Below are 11,370 nucleotides of genomic sequence, written 5' to 3' on the forward strand. Positions count from 1 at the left end.
TTAAAGCCTAGGAAACACTATAGGGCAGTTCTAGTTCTATCACACAGAGTCATTATGAGTTTTTTTTTTAAAAAATCAATCCAAGGGAGCTCTGGTGGCCTAGTGGCAAGAAGTTCCACTGCAATCCCAGAAGCACACAGTTGGAATCCTCCAGATGCTCTGCTGGAGAAAGAGGGGGAATCTCTTCCTGTACCAGTCAGATCTGATTTAATGGTAAACACACAAAAAATAATAAAAATAAAATAAAAATCAATCCAATGGCACCTGACAACACAACAGCCCCATTTTAAATAACTGAGAGTGAATGATGGTAAGTGGCTGTGGAATTCATCATGAAAGGAGTGGCTGTCTGAGAACTTCACAAAGAGGAACCAGCACACTATCTCCATACTTTCTTCACCTGAGGGAAGAAAATGAGGATGAGGAAGAATTTTTTTTCATTCTATTAATCTTGGTTGGCTTGTTTGTTTGATTTTGCTATAATTAACAGGAGGGACACTTGGTGGTACAGTGGTCAAGCACTTCACTGGTATCTGAAAGATCAACAACTGGAACTCACCAGCCACTTCACAGGAGAAAGGGGTAACTGTGTGCATCGCTACAGATTGTTGTTAGGTGCCATCAAGTCAGAACCAACTCAGAACTGACCTACCAGTGGATTTCTGGAGGCTGTGAATCGCACAGGAGGAGATAGTCCATCTTCCTCCCACAGAGCAGCTGGTAGATTCGAATCATGTGCCTTCAGACAGCACAACTCTTTACCCCTAGGCCACCAGAGCTCCCTCTGTTGTTACTGGTGAAACATTCAAGTCAGAACTGAGTCAAAGCTGACCCTTCAGTGGGGTTTCTGAAGCAGTAAATGGCACTGGTTAGCCTGCCCGTCTTTCTCTTGAGGAGCAGCTGGTGAATTTCAACTAAGTGCCTTCAGATTATCCTTGGAAAATCCCTACAGGGCAATTTTGTCTGTCCTATTGGGTCATTATGAGTTGGAATAGATCCAGTGGTTTGAATTGTGTTGTTATGACTGATAGTCAAATCTAAGCTTCACATACACAGTCCTCAAGTATCTAGAGTTGCACACTTTATGGCAGACAAAGGGGAAGAGAATTCTGGATCAGTATATTAGAAAGAGTAGGTGGGCAAGGAAATAGTGCAACTGGGTATTATTAACCAGCTGGCCATTTTTCCTGCAGACAGACAGAGTTAACTCTGTGTGTTCTGGGCTCATTTCCGTGTCAATTTTCAAAAGCCCTGGGACTAAAAAAGACCTTGGGAGGTGATATGGTACACTTCTATTCTTTCATACAAAACTAGAAAAACCATTATCACAAAGTGGAGAGAATCTACATTAGGATTTGTAGATTTATTCATATGTCTGTAAGGGGAGCTGAATGTTGACCGTGTATATGAATCTGGGTGACAGGGGCTCTGTAGAGTGCTGTGCTTCCTGGGCTGTGGTACTCTGAGGTTACAGGACAGTGTTGCTCCTTGTGGTCCCAAGGTGGGGGCTGTGGTTACATCCTTTCTCTGTTGGGATTGTGACTCTTTCTTCTGCTTCTAAAATTACCCACAGTTGCGTAGGAAAAAAACCAAAAGGTGACATGGAGTTACAGTGAAGGACACTTTTAAGGAATGACTGGACAAAGCACAAAAGCACTGCTGGGCGGGCACATTGCCAAGAAGCAAGGGCGGGGCAGAGAGCAGCATTTTCCAGGAAGAGGGAACTAACCACAAGCCACAAAAGCAAACTGCTTAGGAAATTTTAAAAGCTTGTGAGTGCATTTCCCTGAGAGATCTAGAAATAGTGCAGGCAAGCAGCCTGGCTGGCCAGACTCTGGAATGTCAACACCATCTGCTCCTCTCTGTCTTCCTGGAGAGGTTAAATCCTGTGACATTTACTCTGCCTTGTGGCTGGGCCTCAACATGACTGAGTTCATGGATTTTGACACTTCTGTCAGTTTCAACTAACTGCAAATCTCACTTTCTGCTGGGAAGGTGGCATCAGGTTATGAGGTGGGAGGGTCATTAGAGGAAAAGTAATGTATATTCTCCACCCTCAAAAGATCTTCTATGTAATTTTGTACATAAGGGTGGAAGATGACCAGAAGAATATATATTGGATGTAAGCAACATGGTTATATTTAAGTGGGAAAATTGTAGAATATTTTAATTCTCTTTCAAGTACTTTTTCATATTTCCTCAATTTCTGTGATAAATACATATCATTCTAGACATTAGAAAATGTTCTTGTAAAGTAAATGTTCTGTTAATATTTGTGAGAACATCCAGAAAAAAAGTATTTCTATTTCCCTGGTCATTCTGCACATTGGAATTACTGTGTATGATGTACTTAATACTCTCAAGGAAGGAGGCATTCCCTATCTAGGGATGGATGACAGCTAGCCCATTTTTCCCTCCTGGGTGTGGCCAAAAGAGAAAGTAGACACCATTCCATGACACCACAGCCCAGTAATGTGCTTTCAGTAACTTTATTCCATGACATTAAGGAATTATGAACAATTTGAATAGAATCTTTAGAAAGGTAATAGTCATCAGTAGGATTTAATGCTTGAGTATTGGGCATTTAATATCAGAGGAATAGGTAACTTAATCTAACAGAAATATGGAATCCCAAGAATGTACACAGAGCTAATCCACCCCTTTCTGTGGTCAAGCCTACATGGAATTTATTTTCATTTTTTTTTTCAAAGGGATATAAAAACAAGGTAGTCTGACTTGATCAGAATCATCTCTTTTTAAAGATAAAAAATTATTAATTAACAATTAGCTTTAAAATTTTGAATTTAAAAAAATCTCCCAAAGGCAGATCTATCAGTAAATCTGGAATTAGAAATATATTTAAACAAGCATTGCCAGCTTTAATTGATAATGATTATTTAAAGACCCCTTAAACTATGGTAGAAATGTTTACAAATATTGTCAACATTTAGACAAACACTGAATGTCAGGAAGGATGAGGGAAAACAGATGCTTTCATAAATTGTTCATGGGGGGGAAAATTGGTCTAAGAATTCTGGCTGAATCAATTGTTTAAATGTGTCTAGTCTGTGACCCAGAAAATCTATTTCTAATTATCTACTCTAGAGAAACACATGTGTCTGAAAAGTAGACAGGGAAGAAAGCTCAGCAAGCGAGTTTTCAGGAAAATCTTAACCATCAATAGGCTCATGGTTATATAGAAGGCACAACACAATAAAAATACAATATAGCCATTGTAAAGAACCACAGCAAGAGACCCCCAAGAACTGGTTTTGGGATGGATAGATAAATAAATAAATAAATGAGTTACAAGAAGATATCTACACCTTGTACTACAGTGTATCTTTTATATAGTAAATGAAATGACACAAATTTCTTTTTATGGGGATGTTGTTATACCCTTGAGTCAAAACCAACCCATAGCTGAGTCTCTGGAAGGTTTTCAGAGGCCGTTAATCCCCACAAGGGGATTGGATAGTCTCACAATTAAACTGAGCAGATCCAACAGCAGAATTTGAGAACCCAACCACCAGCAAAGAAGCAAGAGAACAGAACATGTCCTTTGGGGTCAGAGATTCTTGTTCTAGTCAGACCAGGGCATCTGGGAGCAGCAGCCATAGCTGCCATAGCAGCCATAGCACAGAACTAGAGACCTGGCATGAGACAGGGTCGACCTTGGAGCTGCTACTTCATGGAACCAGAACTAAGAGCCTTTGCACAAGTAGGGGGGAGGGGGTTACCTCAAGTTGGTTCTACCACATACCCTGCCCATGTACAACTTAGAAAAACACTGCCAAGTTCTGAAGCGTTCTTACAATTAGATGGCAATATTAAGATCATTGGCACCCTGGTATAGTACAAAGTGATCTTCAGCCAAAGCAGAAATACTTGGGGAGGTCACAAAGTAAGACACACAGGGAAAAGTGAAGAAAAGAGGAAATACGTTAGTTGTTGCCTCAGTATTTTCTACCTGCCTTCCCACACCTCCCTCCTTCCTCTTTTTATTTTTGCTTTTCTTTCCTTGTTTTTCCCCCTTCTTTTCTTCTAGTATTTTCTTAAGTACTGAGTTCTGTCTTCTGTTCTCCACTTAGAAAACACATCTGGAGGTTGTTTATATGTCTGGCTCCTTCTCATCCATCAACTTTGAATTGAAATGTCACCCCTCAGAGAGGTCTCCCTGACCTCACTACCTAAGGGTTTCTCCTCTACTCCCTGTTCCCTACCCTCTGCTGTTTTCTTCAAGGTGCCACTACTTAGAGATGTAGATCTATTTCTTTCTTAACCTGCTTATTGTGTATTGTTCCCTGTGGGACAGGAACTGACACTATTCATTCACATAGTACAATTACTGGCACAAAGGCAGCACCCTATCTAAGAATCACTGGATGAATGAATGAGAAACAGGAAACATTCATGACACTAATATGTAGACTGAGTTGGGTGTGCTCTTTGGTAATCTGAAAATATTCAGGTCGTCTAAACCATTTTACAGCATGTTTACTGCAAATCAACTTGGTAATATAGTGCTTTTGATCAATTCCAAGAACAACATTTACAAGTCAGTAAGTAGACAAAGAAGTGGTTTTCTGACTTCTTTTTGACATTTGGACTTTGGTGAAAGCCCAGACTTCATTGTATCAATGTCCCTCTGTGCATGAAGGGAGGCAATAATAGCAAGGAGCTCTCTCCGTTATATGGTTGGGAAGGAGGAAAGCAGATCGGTGTCTTTCCTCCTCCCATTTCCACCCCAGCTTTTCACATCGGTGCCCTAACCTGGAGTTGTCTGTCTCTCTCAACACCTGCCTGAATCATGACCTCTAACTCTTACTGTGTGTCATCGTTATGCACCATCAAGTCTGAGCTGACTCATAGCTGACCCTCCACTGGGTTTTCAGAGGCAATAAATCACACAGGAGGAGATTCCATCTATCATCCATGGAGCAGCTGGTGTACCTTCTGCTTTTCACCATCACAGTGGTCCATCAGAGGTCATCTGCCCTGCCTTCCAATTGCGCATGGCTCTGCATCACTTGCTGCCCAGGTCATGTGTTACTGATCTTGTCAGTTCTCCACAATTTCCACTTTGAAGCTCATCGTCACTAATTCCATTCTCCTTAATCTTCTTCTACTCCTTTACTCTTGTTCACCTCCTTTCATCCACATCCCATTTCACTTCCCCTATTCTTTCAGTCAATAAGGAAAACAGGCTTATGCCAACAGCCACAAACCAATTTTAGTACCAGAAATGCTCAGGTTAATAAAGAGATGACACAGCATCAGAGGTAGACCGTCCGGGACGGTAGAAGTTGAGACCTTCTTACTACCTGATGCTGACTCTTCTCCTCTCATCTCCTCCCTCTTTCTTCTCTAATCCCTAGAACTTGGCTTAAGAACCCAGAGAGCCAGATCTTTTAAAACACTTCCTTATTAGTCCAAGGCCTCAGTGAGAGATGGCCCTGGGATAGGAAAACTTGGTGTTCTTTATTTATTTTTTTATTCAATGAAGAGTTTTATTGTAAAGATAAATGGAAGGGACACATGTAATGGCACTAGTAATAGGCAAGCTCTGGTGGCCTAATGGCAGGAAGCTGCACTACAATCCCAGAGGTCCATGGTTCAAATCTACCAAATTTTCTGCTGGAGAAGGAAGGACAATCTCCTCCTGCATCAGTCAGATCCAATTTGACAGTACACACACACACACACACATTTAAAAATATTTAAAATTTTAAAAAATTACACTAGTAACAGTTTACATTAATTACATGTTATTTGGCAAAGGATTCCTTAGTAATGCAGGGGAAATGTGACTTTTTTTTTCTTAGCTTTGTAGGACTGCAGCTGGGCTGTGGCCAGGAGATTCATACCATGAAATGCTACATCTACTTCTGAGCTGTGTGGCCAACGTGTTTCCATTACATTCTTTAGAGCCTTTAACATTTACAGCAAGAGTGTGACAGAGAGAGAGTGTGTGTTTTCACTTCCGGCCACTCTGTAGAGCACCAGACACCTTCAGGTTTCACTTTCCTCTGTATCCAGCTTGGGATGGTTGCTATGGCGTTCTAGTATCTACTACACTTCCTCATACTTTGACTTTTTTTTTTTTCATACTTTGACTTTAAATACGATTTTCAGGTACTCTACGGTTTTCTTAGGATGCTCTGGTAGCATAGTCTGTAGGGAGTGGTACTGCCAACCCCAAAGACATGCCTCTCTGCCAGTTCAAATCCATCAGCTGCTCTGTGGGGAAAAAAAGATGACCAGTCTTCTCCCATGTGGTTTACAGCTTCAAAAACCTCAGAGGGTCAATTCTAAGACAATTCAGACTCAATGGCAATGGGGTCAATCTACAATTATCTTTAGTGGTGAAAGAAATAGAATTAGTGGACAAGATGACCTCTCTGCAAGCTCATGTGCTCTTACTTTGACTGGGTCTTCCTGGCTACGTGACGATCCTTGCCTTCTTCTCTAAGAACCCTTTACGTCCTCCTAAGTGTTGAAGTGCTGCATGAGCTACTCCTCCCTTCACATCTTACAGTGCAGCTAGCTGTCCTCCTTTCTGAGACAGCGAAGGCCATTCACAAACTCCTCCATTTTAGTCTTTCATGCCTAAAAAGTCCATAGATCTCATTCACCTCAAAGGAAGCAATTTATTTTCCCCTTTCTAGTAATTACTTCTTTGTCTGGCATCTCCACCCCATTCCTTTCTCTTTTCTGAGGTCGTCTGTTTCTCACAATTCTAATTTCATTACCTGTCTCTTCTTCACTGGTTCTTTCCCCTCTATAAACACATTTGGGTCTGTCTATTGTCAACAAGCAAGTGAAGCTAAACCTTCTCTTTGAGTGAAAAGCAAACAATAGCAAATGACAGCTTTGAAAATGTCATGGTGAACTGTAAAGACAATTGTCCACTAGTTTTGCAAAGAGATTTCTTTTTCCTGCCAAATGTTTTGCCTGCCCTATTCGATCACTACCTAACAGGTGTCCCTGCCACTAATTTCTTCTTTTCCCAACCCAACAAATCACTTTCTATCATGTTAAATCTTGCTAAAAAGCTTAGTTTTACATATAAATCTTCTTCTATAATATATAGTCCATAGTTCTTAGTCTAGAATTTATAAGAATTTGGGATCTAACCCCCAGTCTCCCCAAACTTATTTTGGCCATAATTTTCACTGGAATTTTCTATTCACCCAAACATGGCTTGAACACACCAGTTAGAGTTTCTGCTCTACCTCGTTGTTCATACGGCCTGTGCCTCTCCCATCCTCTTTCCACGTTTCCAAGTCCTGTAGCTCCTGTAAGCTCAGCTCAATTTCCTATTCCTTCAAGAAATCACCCCCGCCCCCCAGAACCAGCATATTATGTCCTATGCATCTGAAAGCTGGACAATGAATAAGGACGACAGAAGAAAAGTCGACATATTTGAGTTGCAGTGTTGGAACTTTTGCCCATGGATGGCAAAAGAACAGAAGAGTAGGTCTTGAAGGAAGGACAAGGGTGCTCCCTAGGAGCAAGGGTGGACAGACTCGTTCCTGTGTACTTGACACTCATTGTCAGTCCTTAGCAAAAGACACCATACTTGAAAAGGTGGAGGTCAGTGAAAGAGAGGCAGACCCTCCACAAAAGAAATTAACACAGGGACTGTACCAATGAGCTCAAGCAGGTAAGAGATTGGAAGATGGCACAGGACAGAGCAAAGTTCAGATCCGTTATTCACGGGCCCCTTGTGAGTGTAGTCAGCTCCACTGTGTATAACAATAGTAAAACACTAAAGACCATTTCCCTTTAATAACAGTTCAATAATAAAGAACTTCACTTATCTTTGTGTGTGTGTGTGTGCTGTTGAGTTGGATTCAACTGGCACAGGAGATTGCCCATCCTTTTCCAGCAGAGCATCTGGTGGATTAAAACCGTGCACCTTCATGATGGCAGCACAGCTTCTTGTTACCAGGCCACCAGAGTTCCCTTTCATTTATCTTTTTAAATACACACCATGATAGTAACTACAACTTATATCTCTTTATGTCCTTCCTTTAAATTATCTTTTAAATTTTTGTATATATATGTATATACATATATACATTGTTGTTGTTGTTGTTAGGTATCATAGAATTAAGTATGACTCATTGCAGCTCTATGAACAACAGACCTGAATCTTGTCCTATCCTGTGCCATTCTCATAATTTTTGACACATTTGAGGCTATTGCTCCAGTTATTGGTCTATCTGGCTGTTGAGGAGGACCTGAAGCATTTGCTGCAGAGGGTCAAGGAATGAAGATTCTCACCACTTGGCCAATTGGCAACATCTTGATAGATGGAGAAGAGGTTGAGATTGTTAACAATTTCAACTTGCTTGTTTCTACAATCAACACTCTTGGCACCAGAAGTCAGAAATCCAAAAGATGAATTCCATTAGGAAAATGTGCTGACAGGGACCAGAGCAAAGATGTCAGTCTAAAGACTAACGTGCTCCTGATCCAGGCATGGTCTTTGCAATTAACTGTTATACATCAGAGAGCTGGACAATGACCAAAGAGGACAGAAGAATAATTGATGCCTTTGAGTGGTGGTGCTAGAGAAAAGTATTATATATACTATGGACTGTCAAGAGAACTAACAGGTCTGTCCTAGAGACAGTGAAGCCAAACTTTTCCTTGGAGGCAAGAATTTTGAGGCTCCATCTCACATAGCATGTGCATGTTGCCAGGAGGGACCAGTTATTGGAGAAGGACACCAGGCTTGGAAGGGTAGAGGAAAAGCGCAGAAGAGAAAGACCTCAGATGAGATGGACTGATATAGTAGCTGGGGTAATGAGGGTAGGTGTGTCAGAGACAGTGAAACAGGCCCAGGAGAGAGCAGCGTTCAGAATTATGGTACACAGTCACTATGAGTCATGGTCAACTTAATGACACATAACAACAGAAACATCTTATGGAAGACCTTTTCTTTCACTGACCTTTCTCCTTTCCAAACATGATATCCCCTTCCAAGGAATAGTCTCTCCTAGTAACATGCCCAAAGTATGAGAGTTGAAGCTTTATTATTGTTGCCTCCAAGGAACACTCTGGCTGCATCTTTTCCAAGATATAGCTGTTTGTTCTTTCAGCAGTCAATGGTATATTTAGTACACATCTCTAAGATCACAATGCAAAGGCATCAAGTCTTCTTCTATTATCCTTTTTTATTGTCCACCTCTCAGATGCACAATTAGTTGTTGAAAAGACCATTGTCTAAATCAGGCCACCTTGGTCTTCAGGCTGACATCATTGCACTTCGAGATTTTGGAGAGATCTCTGATAACAGACTTGTGAAATTGTTGCAGACCGAGGATAAAGTAATTTTATAATTATTAATAATGAGATATACAGCCAAGAATGAGATAGAGCAGAGAGCATAAAACAGTCAGCAGTTCTCAACTGAAGACCCCAAGCCAAGCTTCTCTATCTTTATTGAAAATTATCTGGAGGTAAATCACAAAGAGAATTCAATGCAAATGAAGCCAAGCGTTTTCTATTGAAAACCTTTTGCTTCACTCAGGAGGGAGGGGTCAGCAAATTCAAGAATCTGGTAAACCCTTAAGGATTGCCTTAGTGCCTCAGGGTGAACTCCAGCTCAGGAAGTAACACTGCCTCTCTAGGGGGCCTCTAGCTGTCTGCAGGGAACAAACAGCTCATTTTCTGTGATCTGCCACGGGAGAAATTCTAACTTACATATCTGTCATTCCTTCAACTCCTGAACAAGGATTTTCATATAATATTTGGTATAAAGTTTGGCTTCCCATATGAAATGCAATACATCTCCTGATCTCCTGACTGCTGAAAACAAGGATGTTGATTGTTGATCCAAGAAAGACAAGATCATTGAAAACTTTAATCCCTTCTCTATCATGATGTTGCCTGTTGGTCCAGTGGTAAGGATTTTTATCTTTTTGATCTTGAGCTTCAATCATATTCTTTGATCTTCTGCAGCAAGAGTCCTCCTCACTTTCTGTAAGCAAGTTTTCACCATCTGCATAACTCAGGTTATTGATGAGTAGTAGTCCTCTGATCCTGTTGCCACATTTCTATTCATATAGTTCATATTCATGAATGATTTGCTCTGTATACAGATTTTATTGATATGGAGAAAGGATGCATGCCTGGTACACACTTTCTGACTTTAAACCATGCAGCGTTCCCTTGCTCTGTTTGCACAACAGCTTCTTGGTCTGTGTATAGTTTTCATATGAATATGATTCAGTGTTCTGGGATTCCCATTCTTCTCAATGTTAGCCATAGTTTGTTATGATTCTTACAGTCAAATGCCTTTATATAGTTAATAAAACACAGGTAGACATTCTTCCGATATTCTATGCTTTCAGTCAGGATCCATGGTGACCTAGTGGTAAGCAGCTGTGCTCCCAACCTGAAAGCAGGCTGTTCAAATCCACTAGCTGCTCTGTGGCAGAAAGATGAACAATCTCTTTCTGTGTGCACTTCTGAAACTCTTGGATGGTCAGCTATGAGTTGGTTCTGACTCAATGGCACATAACAACAGTAACATGCATGCATACATTATCTATCTATCTATCTATCTATCTATCTATCTATCTATCTATATCTATCTATCATCTATTATGAAGATAAACCTGGATAGGCAATATAACCAATACAACTCTTTTGATGATTGGTCACTAAAAAAGCCATTAAGTGAATTTCTGAGGATACACACAGAGTCCTTGGGAGAACAGCTAATGTGCTCATCTGCTTACTGAACTGTTGAAAGTTTGAATCTCTCCAGAGATGTTTCAGCAGGAAGATTTGGGATCTATTTCTGACACTGAAAACTCTGTGGGAGCCATTCAATTCTGATATATGGGGTTGATATGAGTCAGAGTTGATCCAGTGGCAGCTGGCACTGGTACATAGCTAGTTACTGAAACAGAAAGTTACACTGATTACTCCTCTCTGTTGTACCTGGTAGAAGTTGATGTTGTGGTAAATCTGCTCCCAGATTTTGTCATAGTTGTGCTGATGTAGACCCTGGGAAGCCATGGAAGGTGGATGGTGTGGAGCCAGGGTTTTCACAGCATGGTCCTGGAGCATGTGCATCACACGCTCTGGGCTGGAAATCTCAGATAAGACAGAGAGAGGGAAGGATGGTTAGAGAAGTCTTATTTCCATCTGCCCAGCAAGAATTTGGTTGTATACACTTGAACATGGGGGGCAGAAAGTCCCGATTTTCTTTTACTGCAATAAAAGAAAGTGTCATGATACGCAAATCTATTTAAATATACACAGCAAGCTATTTAAAATTCTCTAATAAGGTGTGCCTGATACTGGCCATCATCTTTGCAATTACCTGCTATGAATCAGAGAGCTGGACAG

This window comes from Elephantulus edwardii, unplaced genomic scaffold (genome assembly GCF_000299155.1).
Source record: "Elephantulus edwardii isolate Elephantulus edwardi_28Jun2011 unplaced genomic scaffold, EleEdw1.0 scaffold00013, whole genome shotgun sequence".
Lineage (NCBI taxonomy): Eukaryota > Metazoa > Chordata > Mammalia > Macroscelidea > Macroscelididae > Elephantulus > Elephantulus edwardii.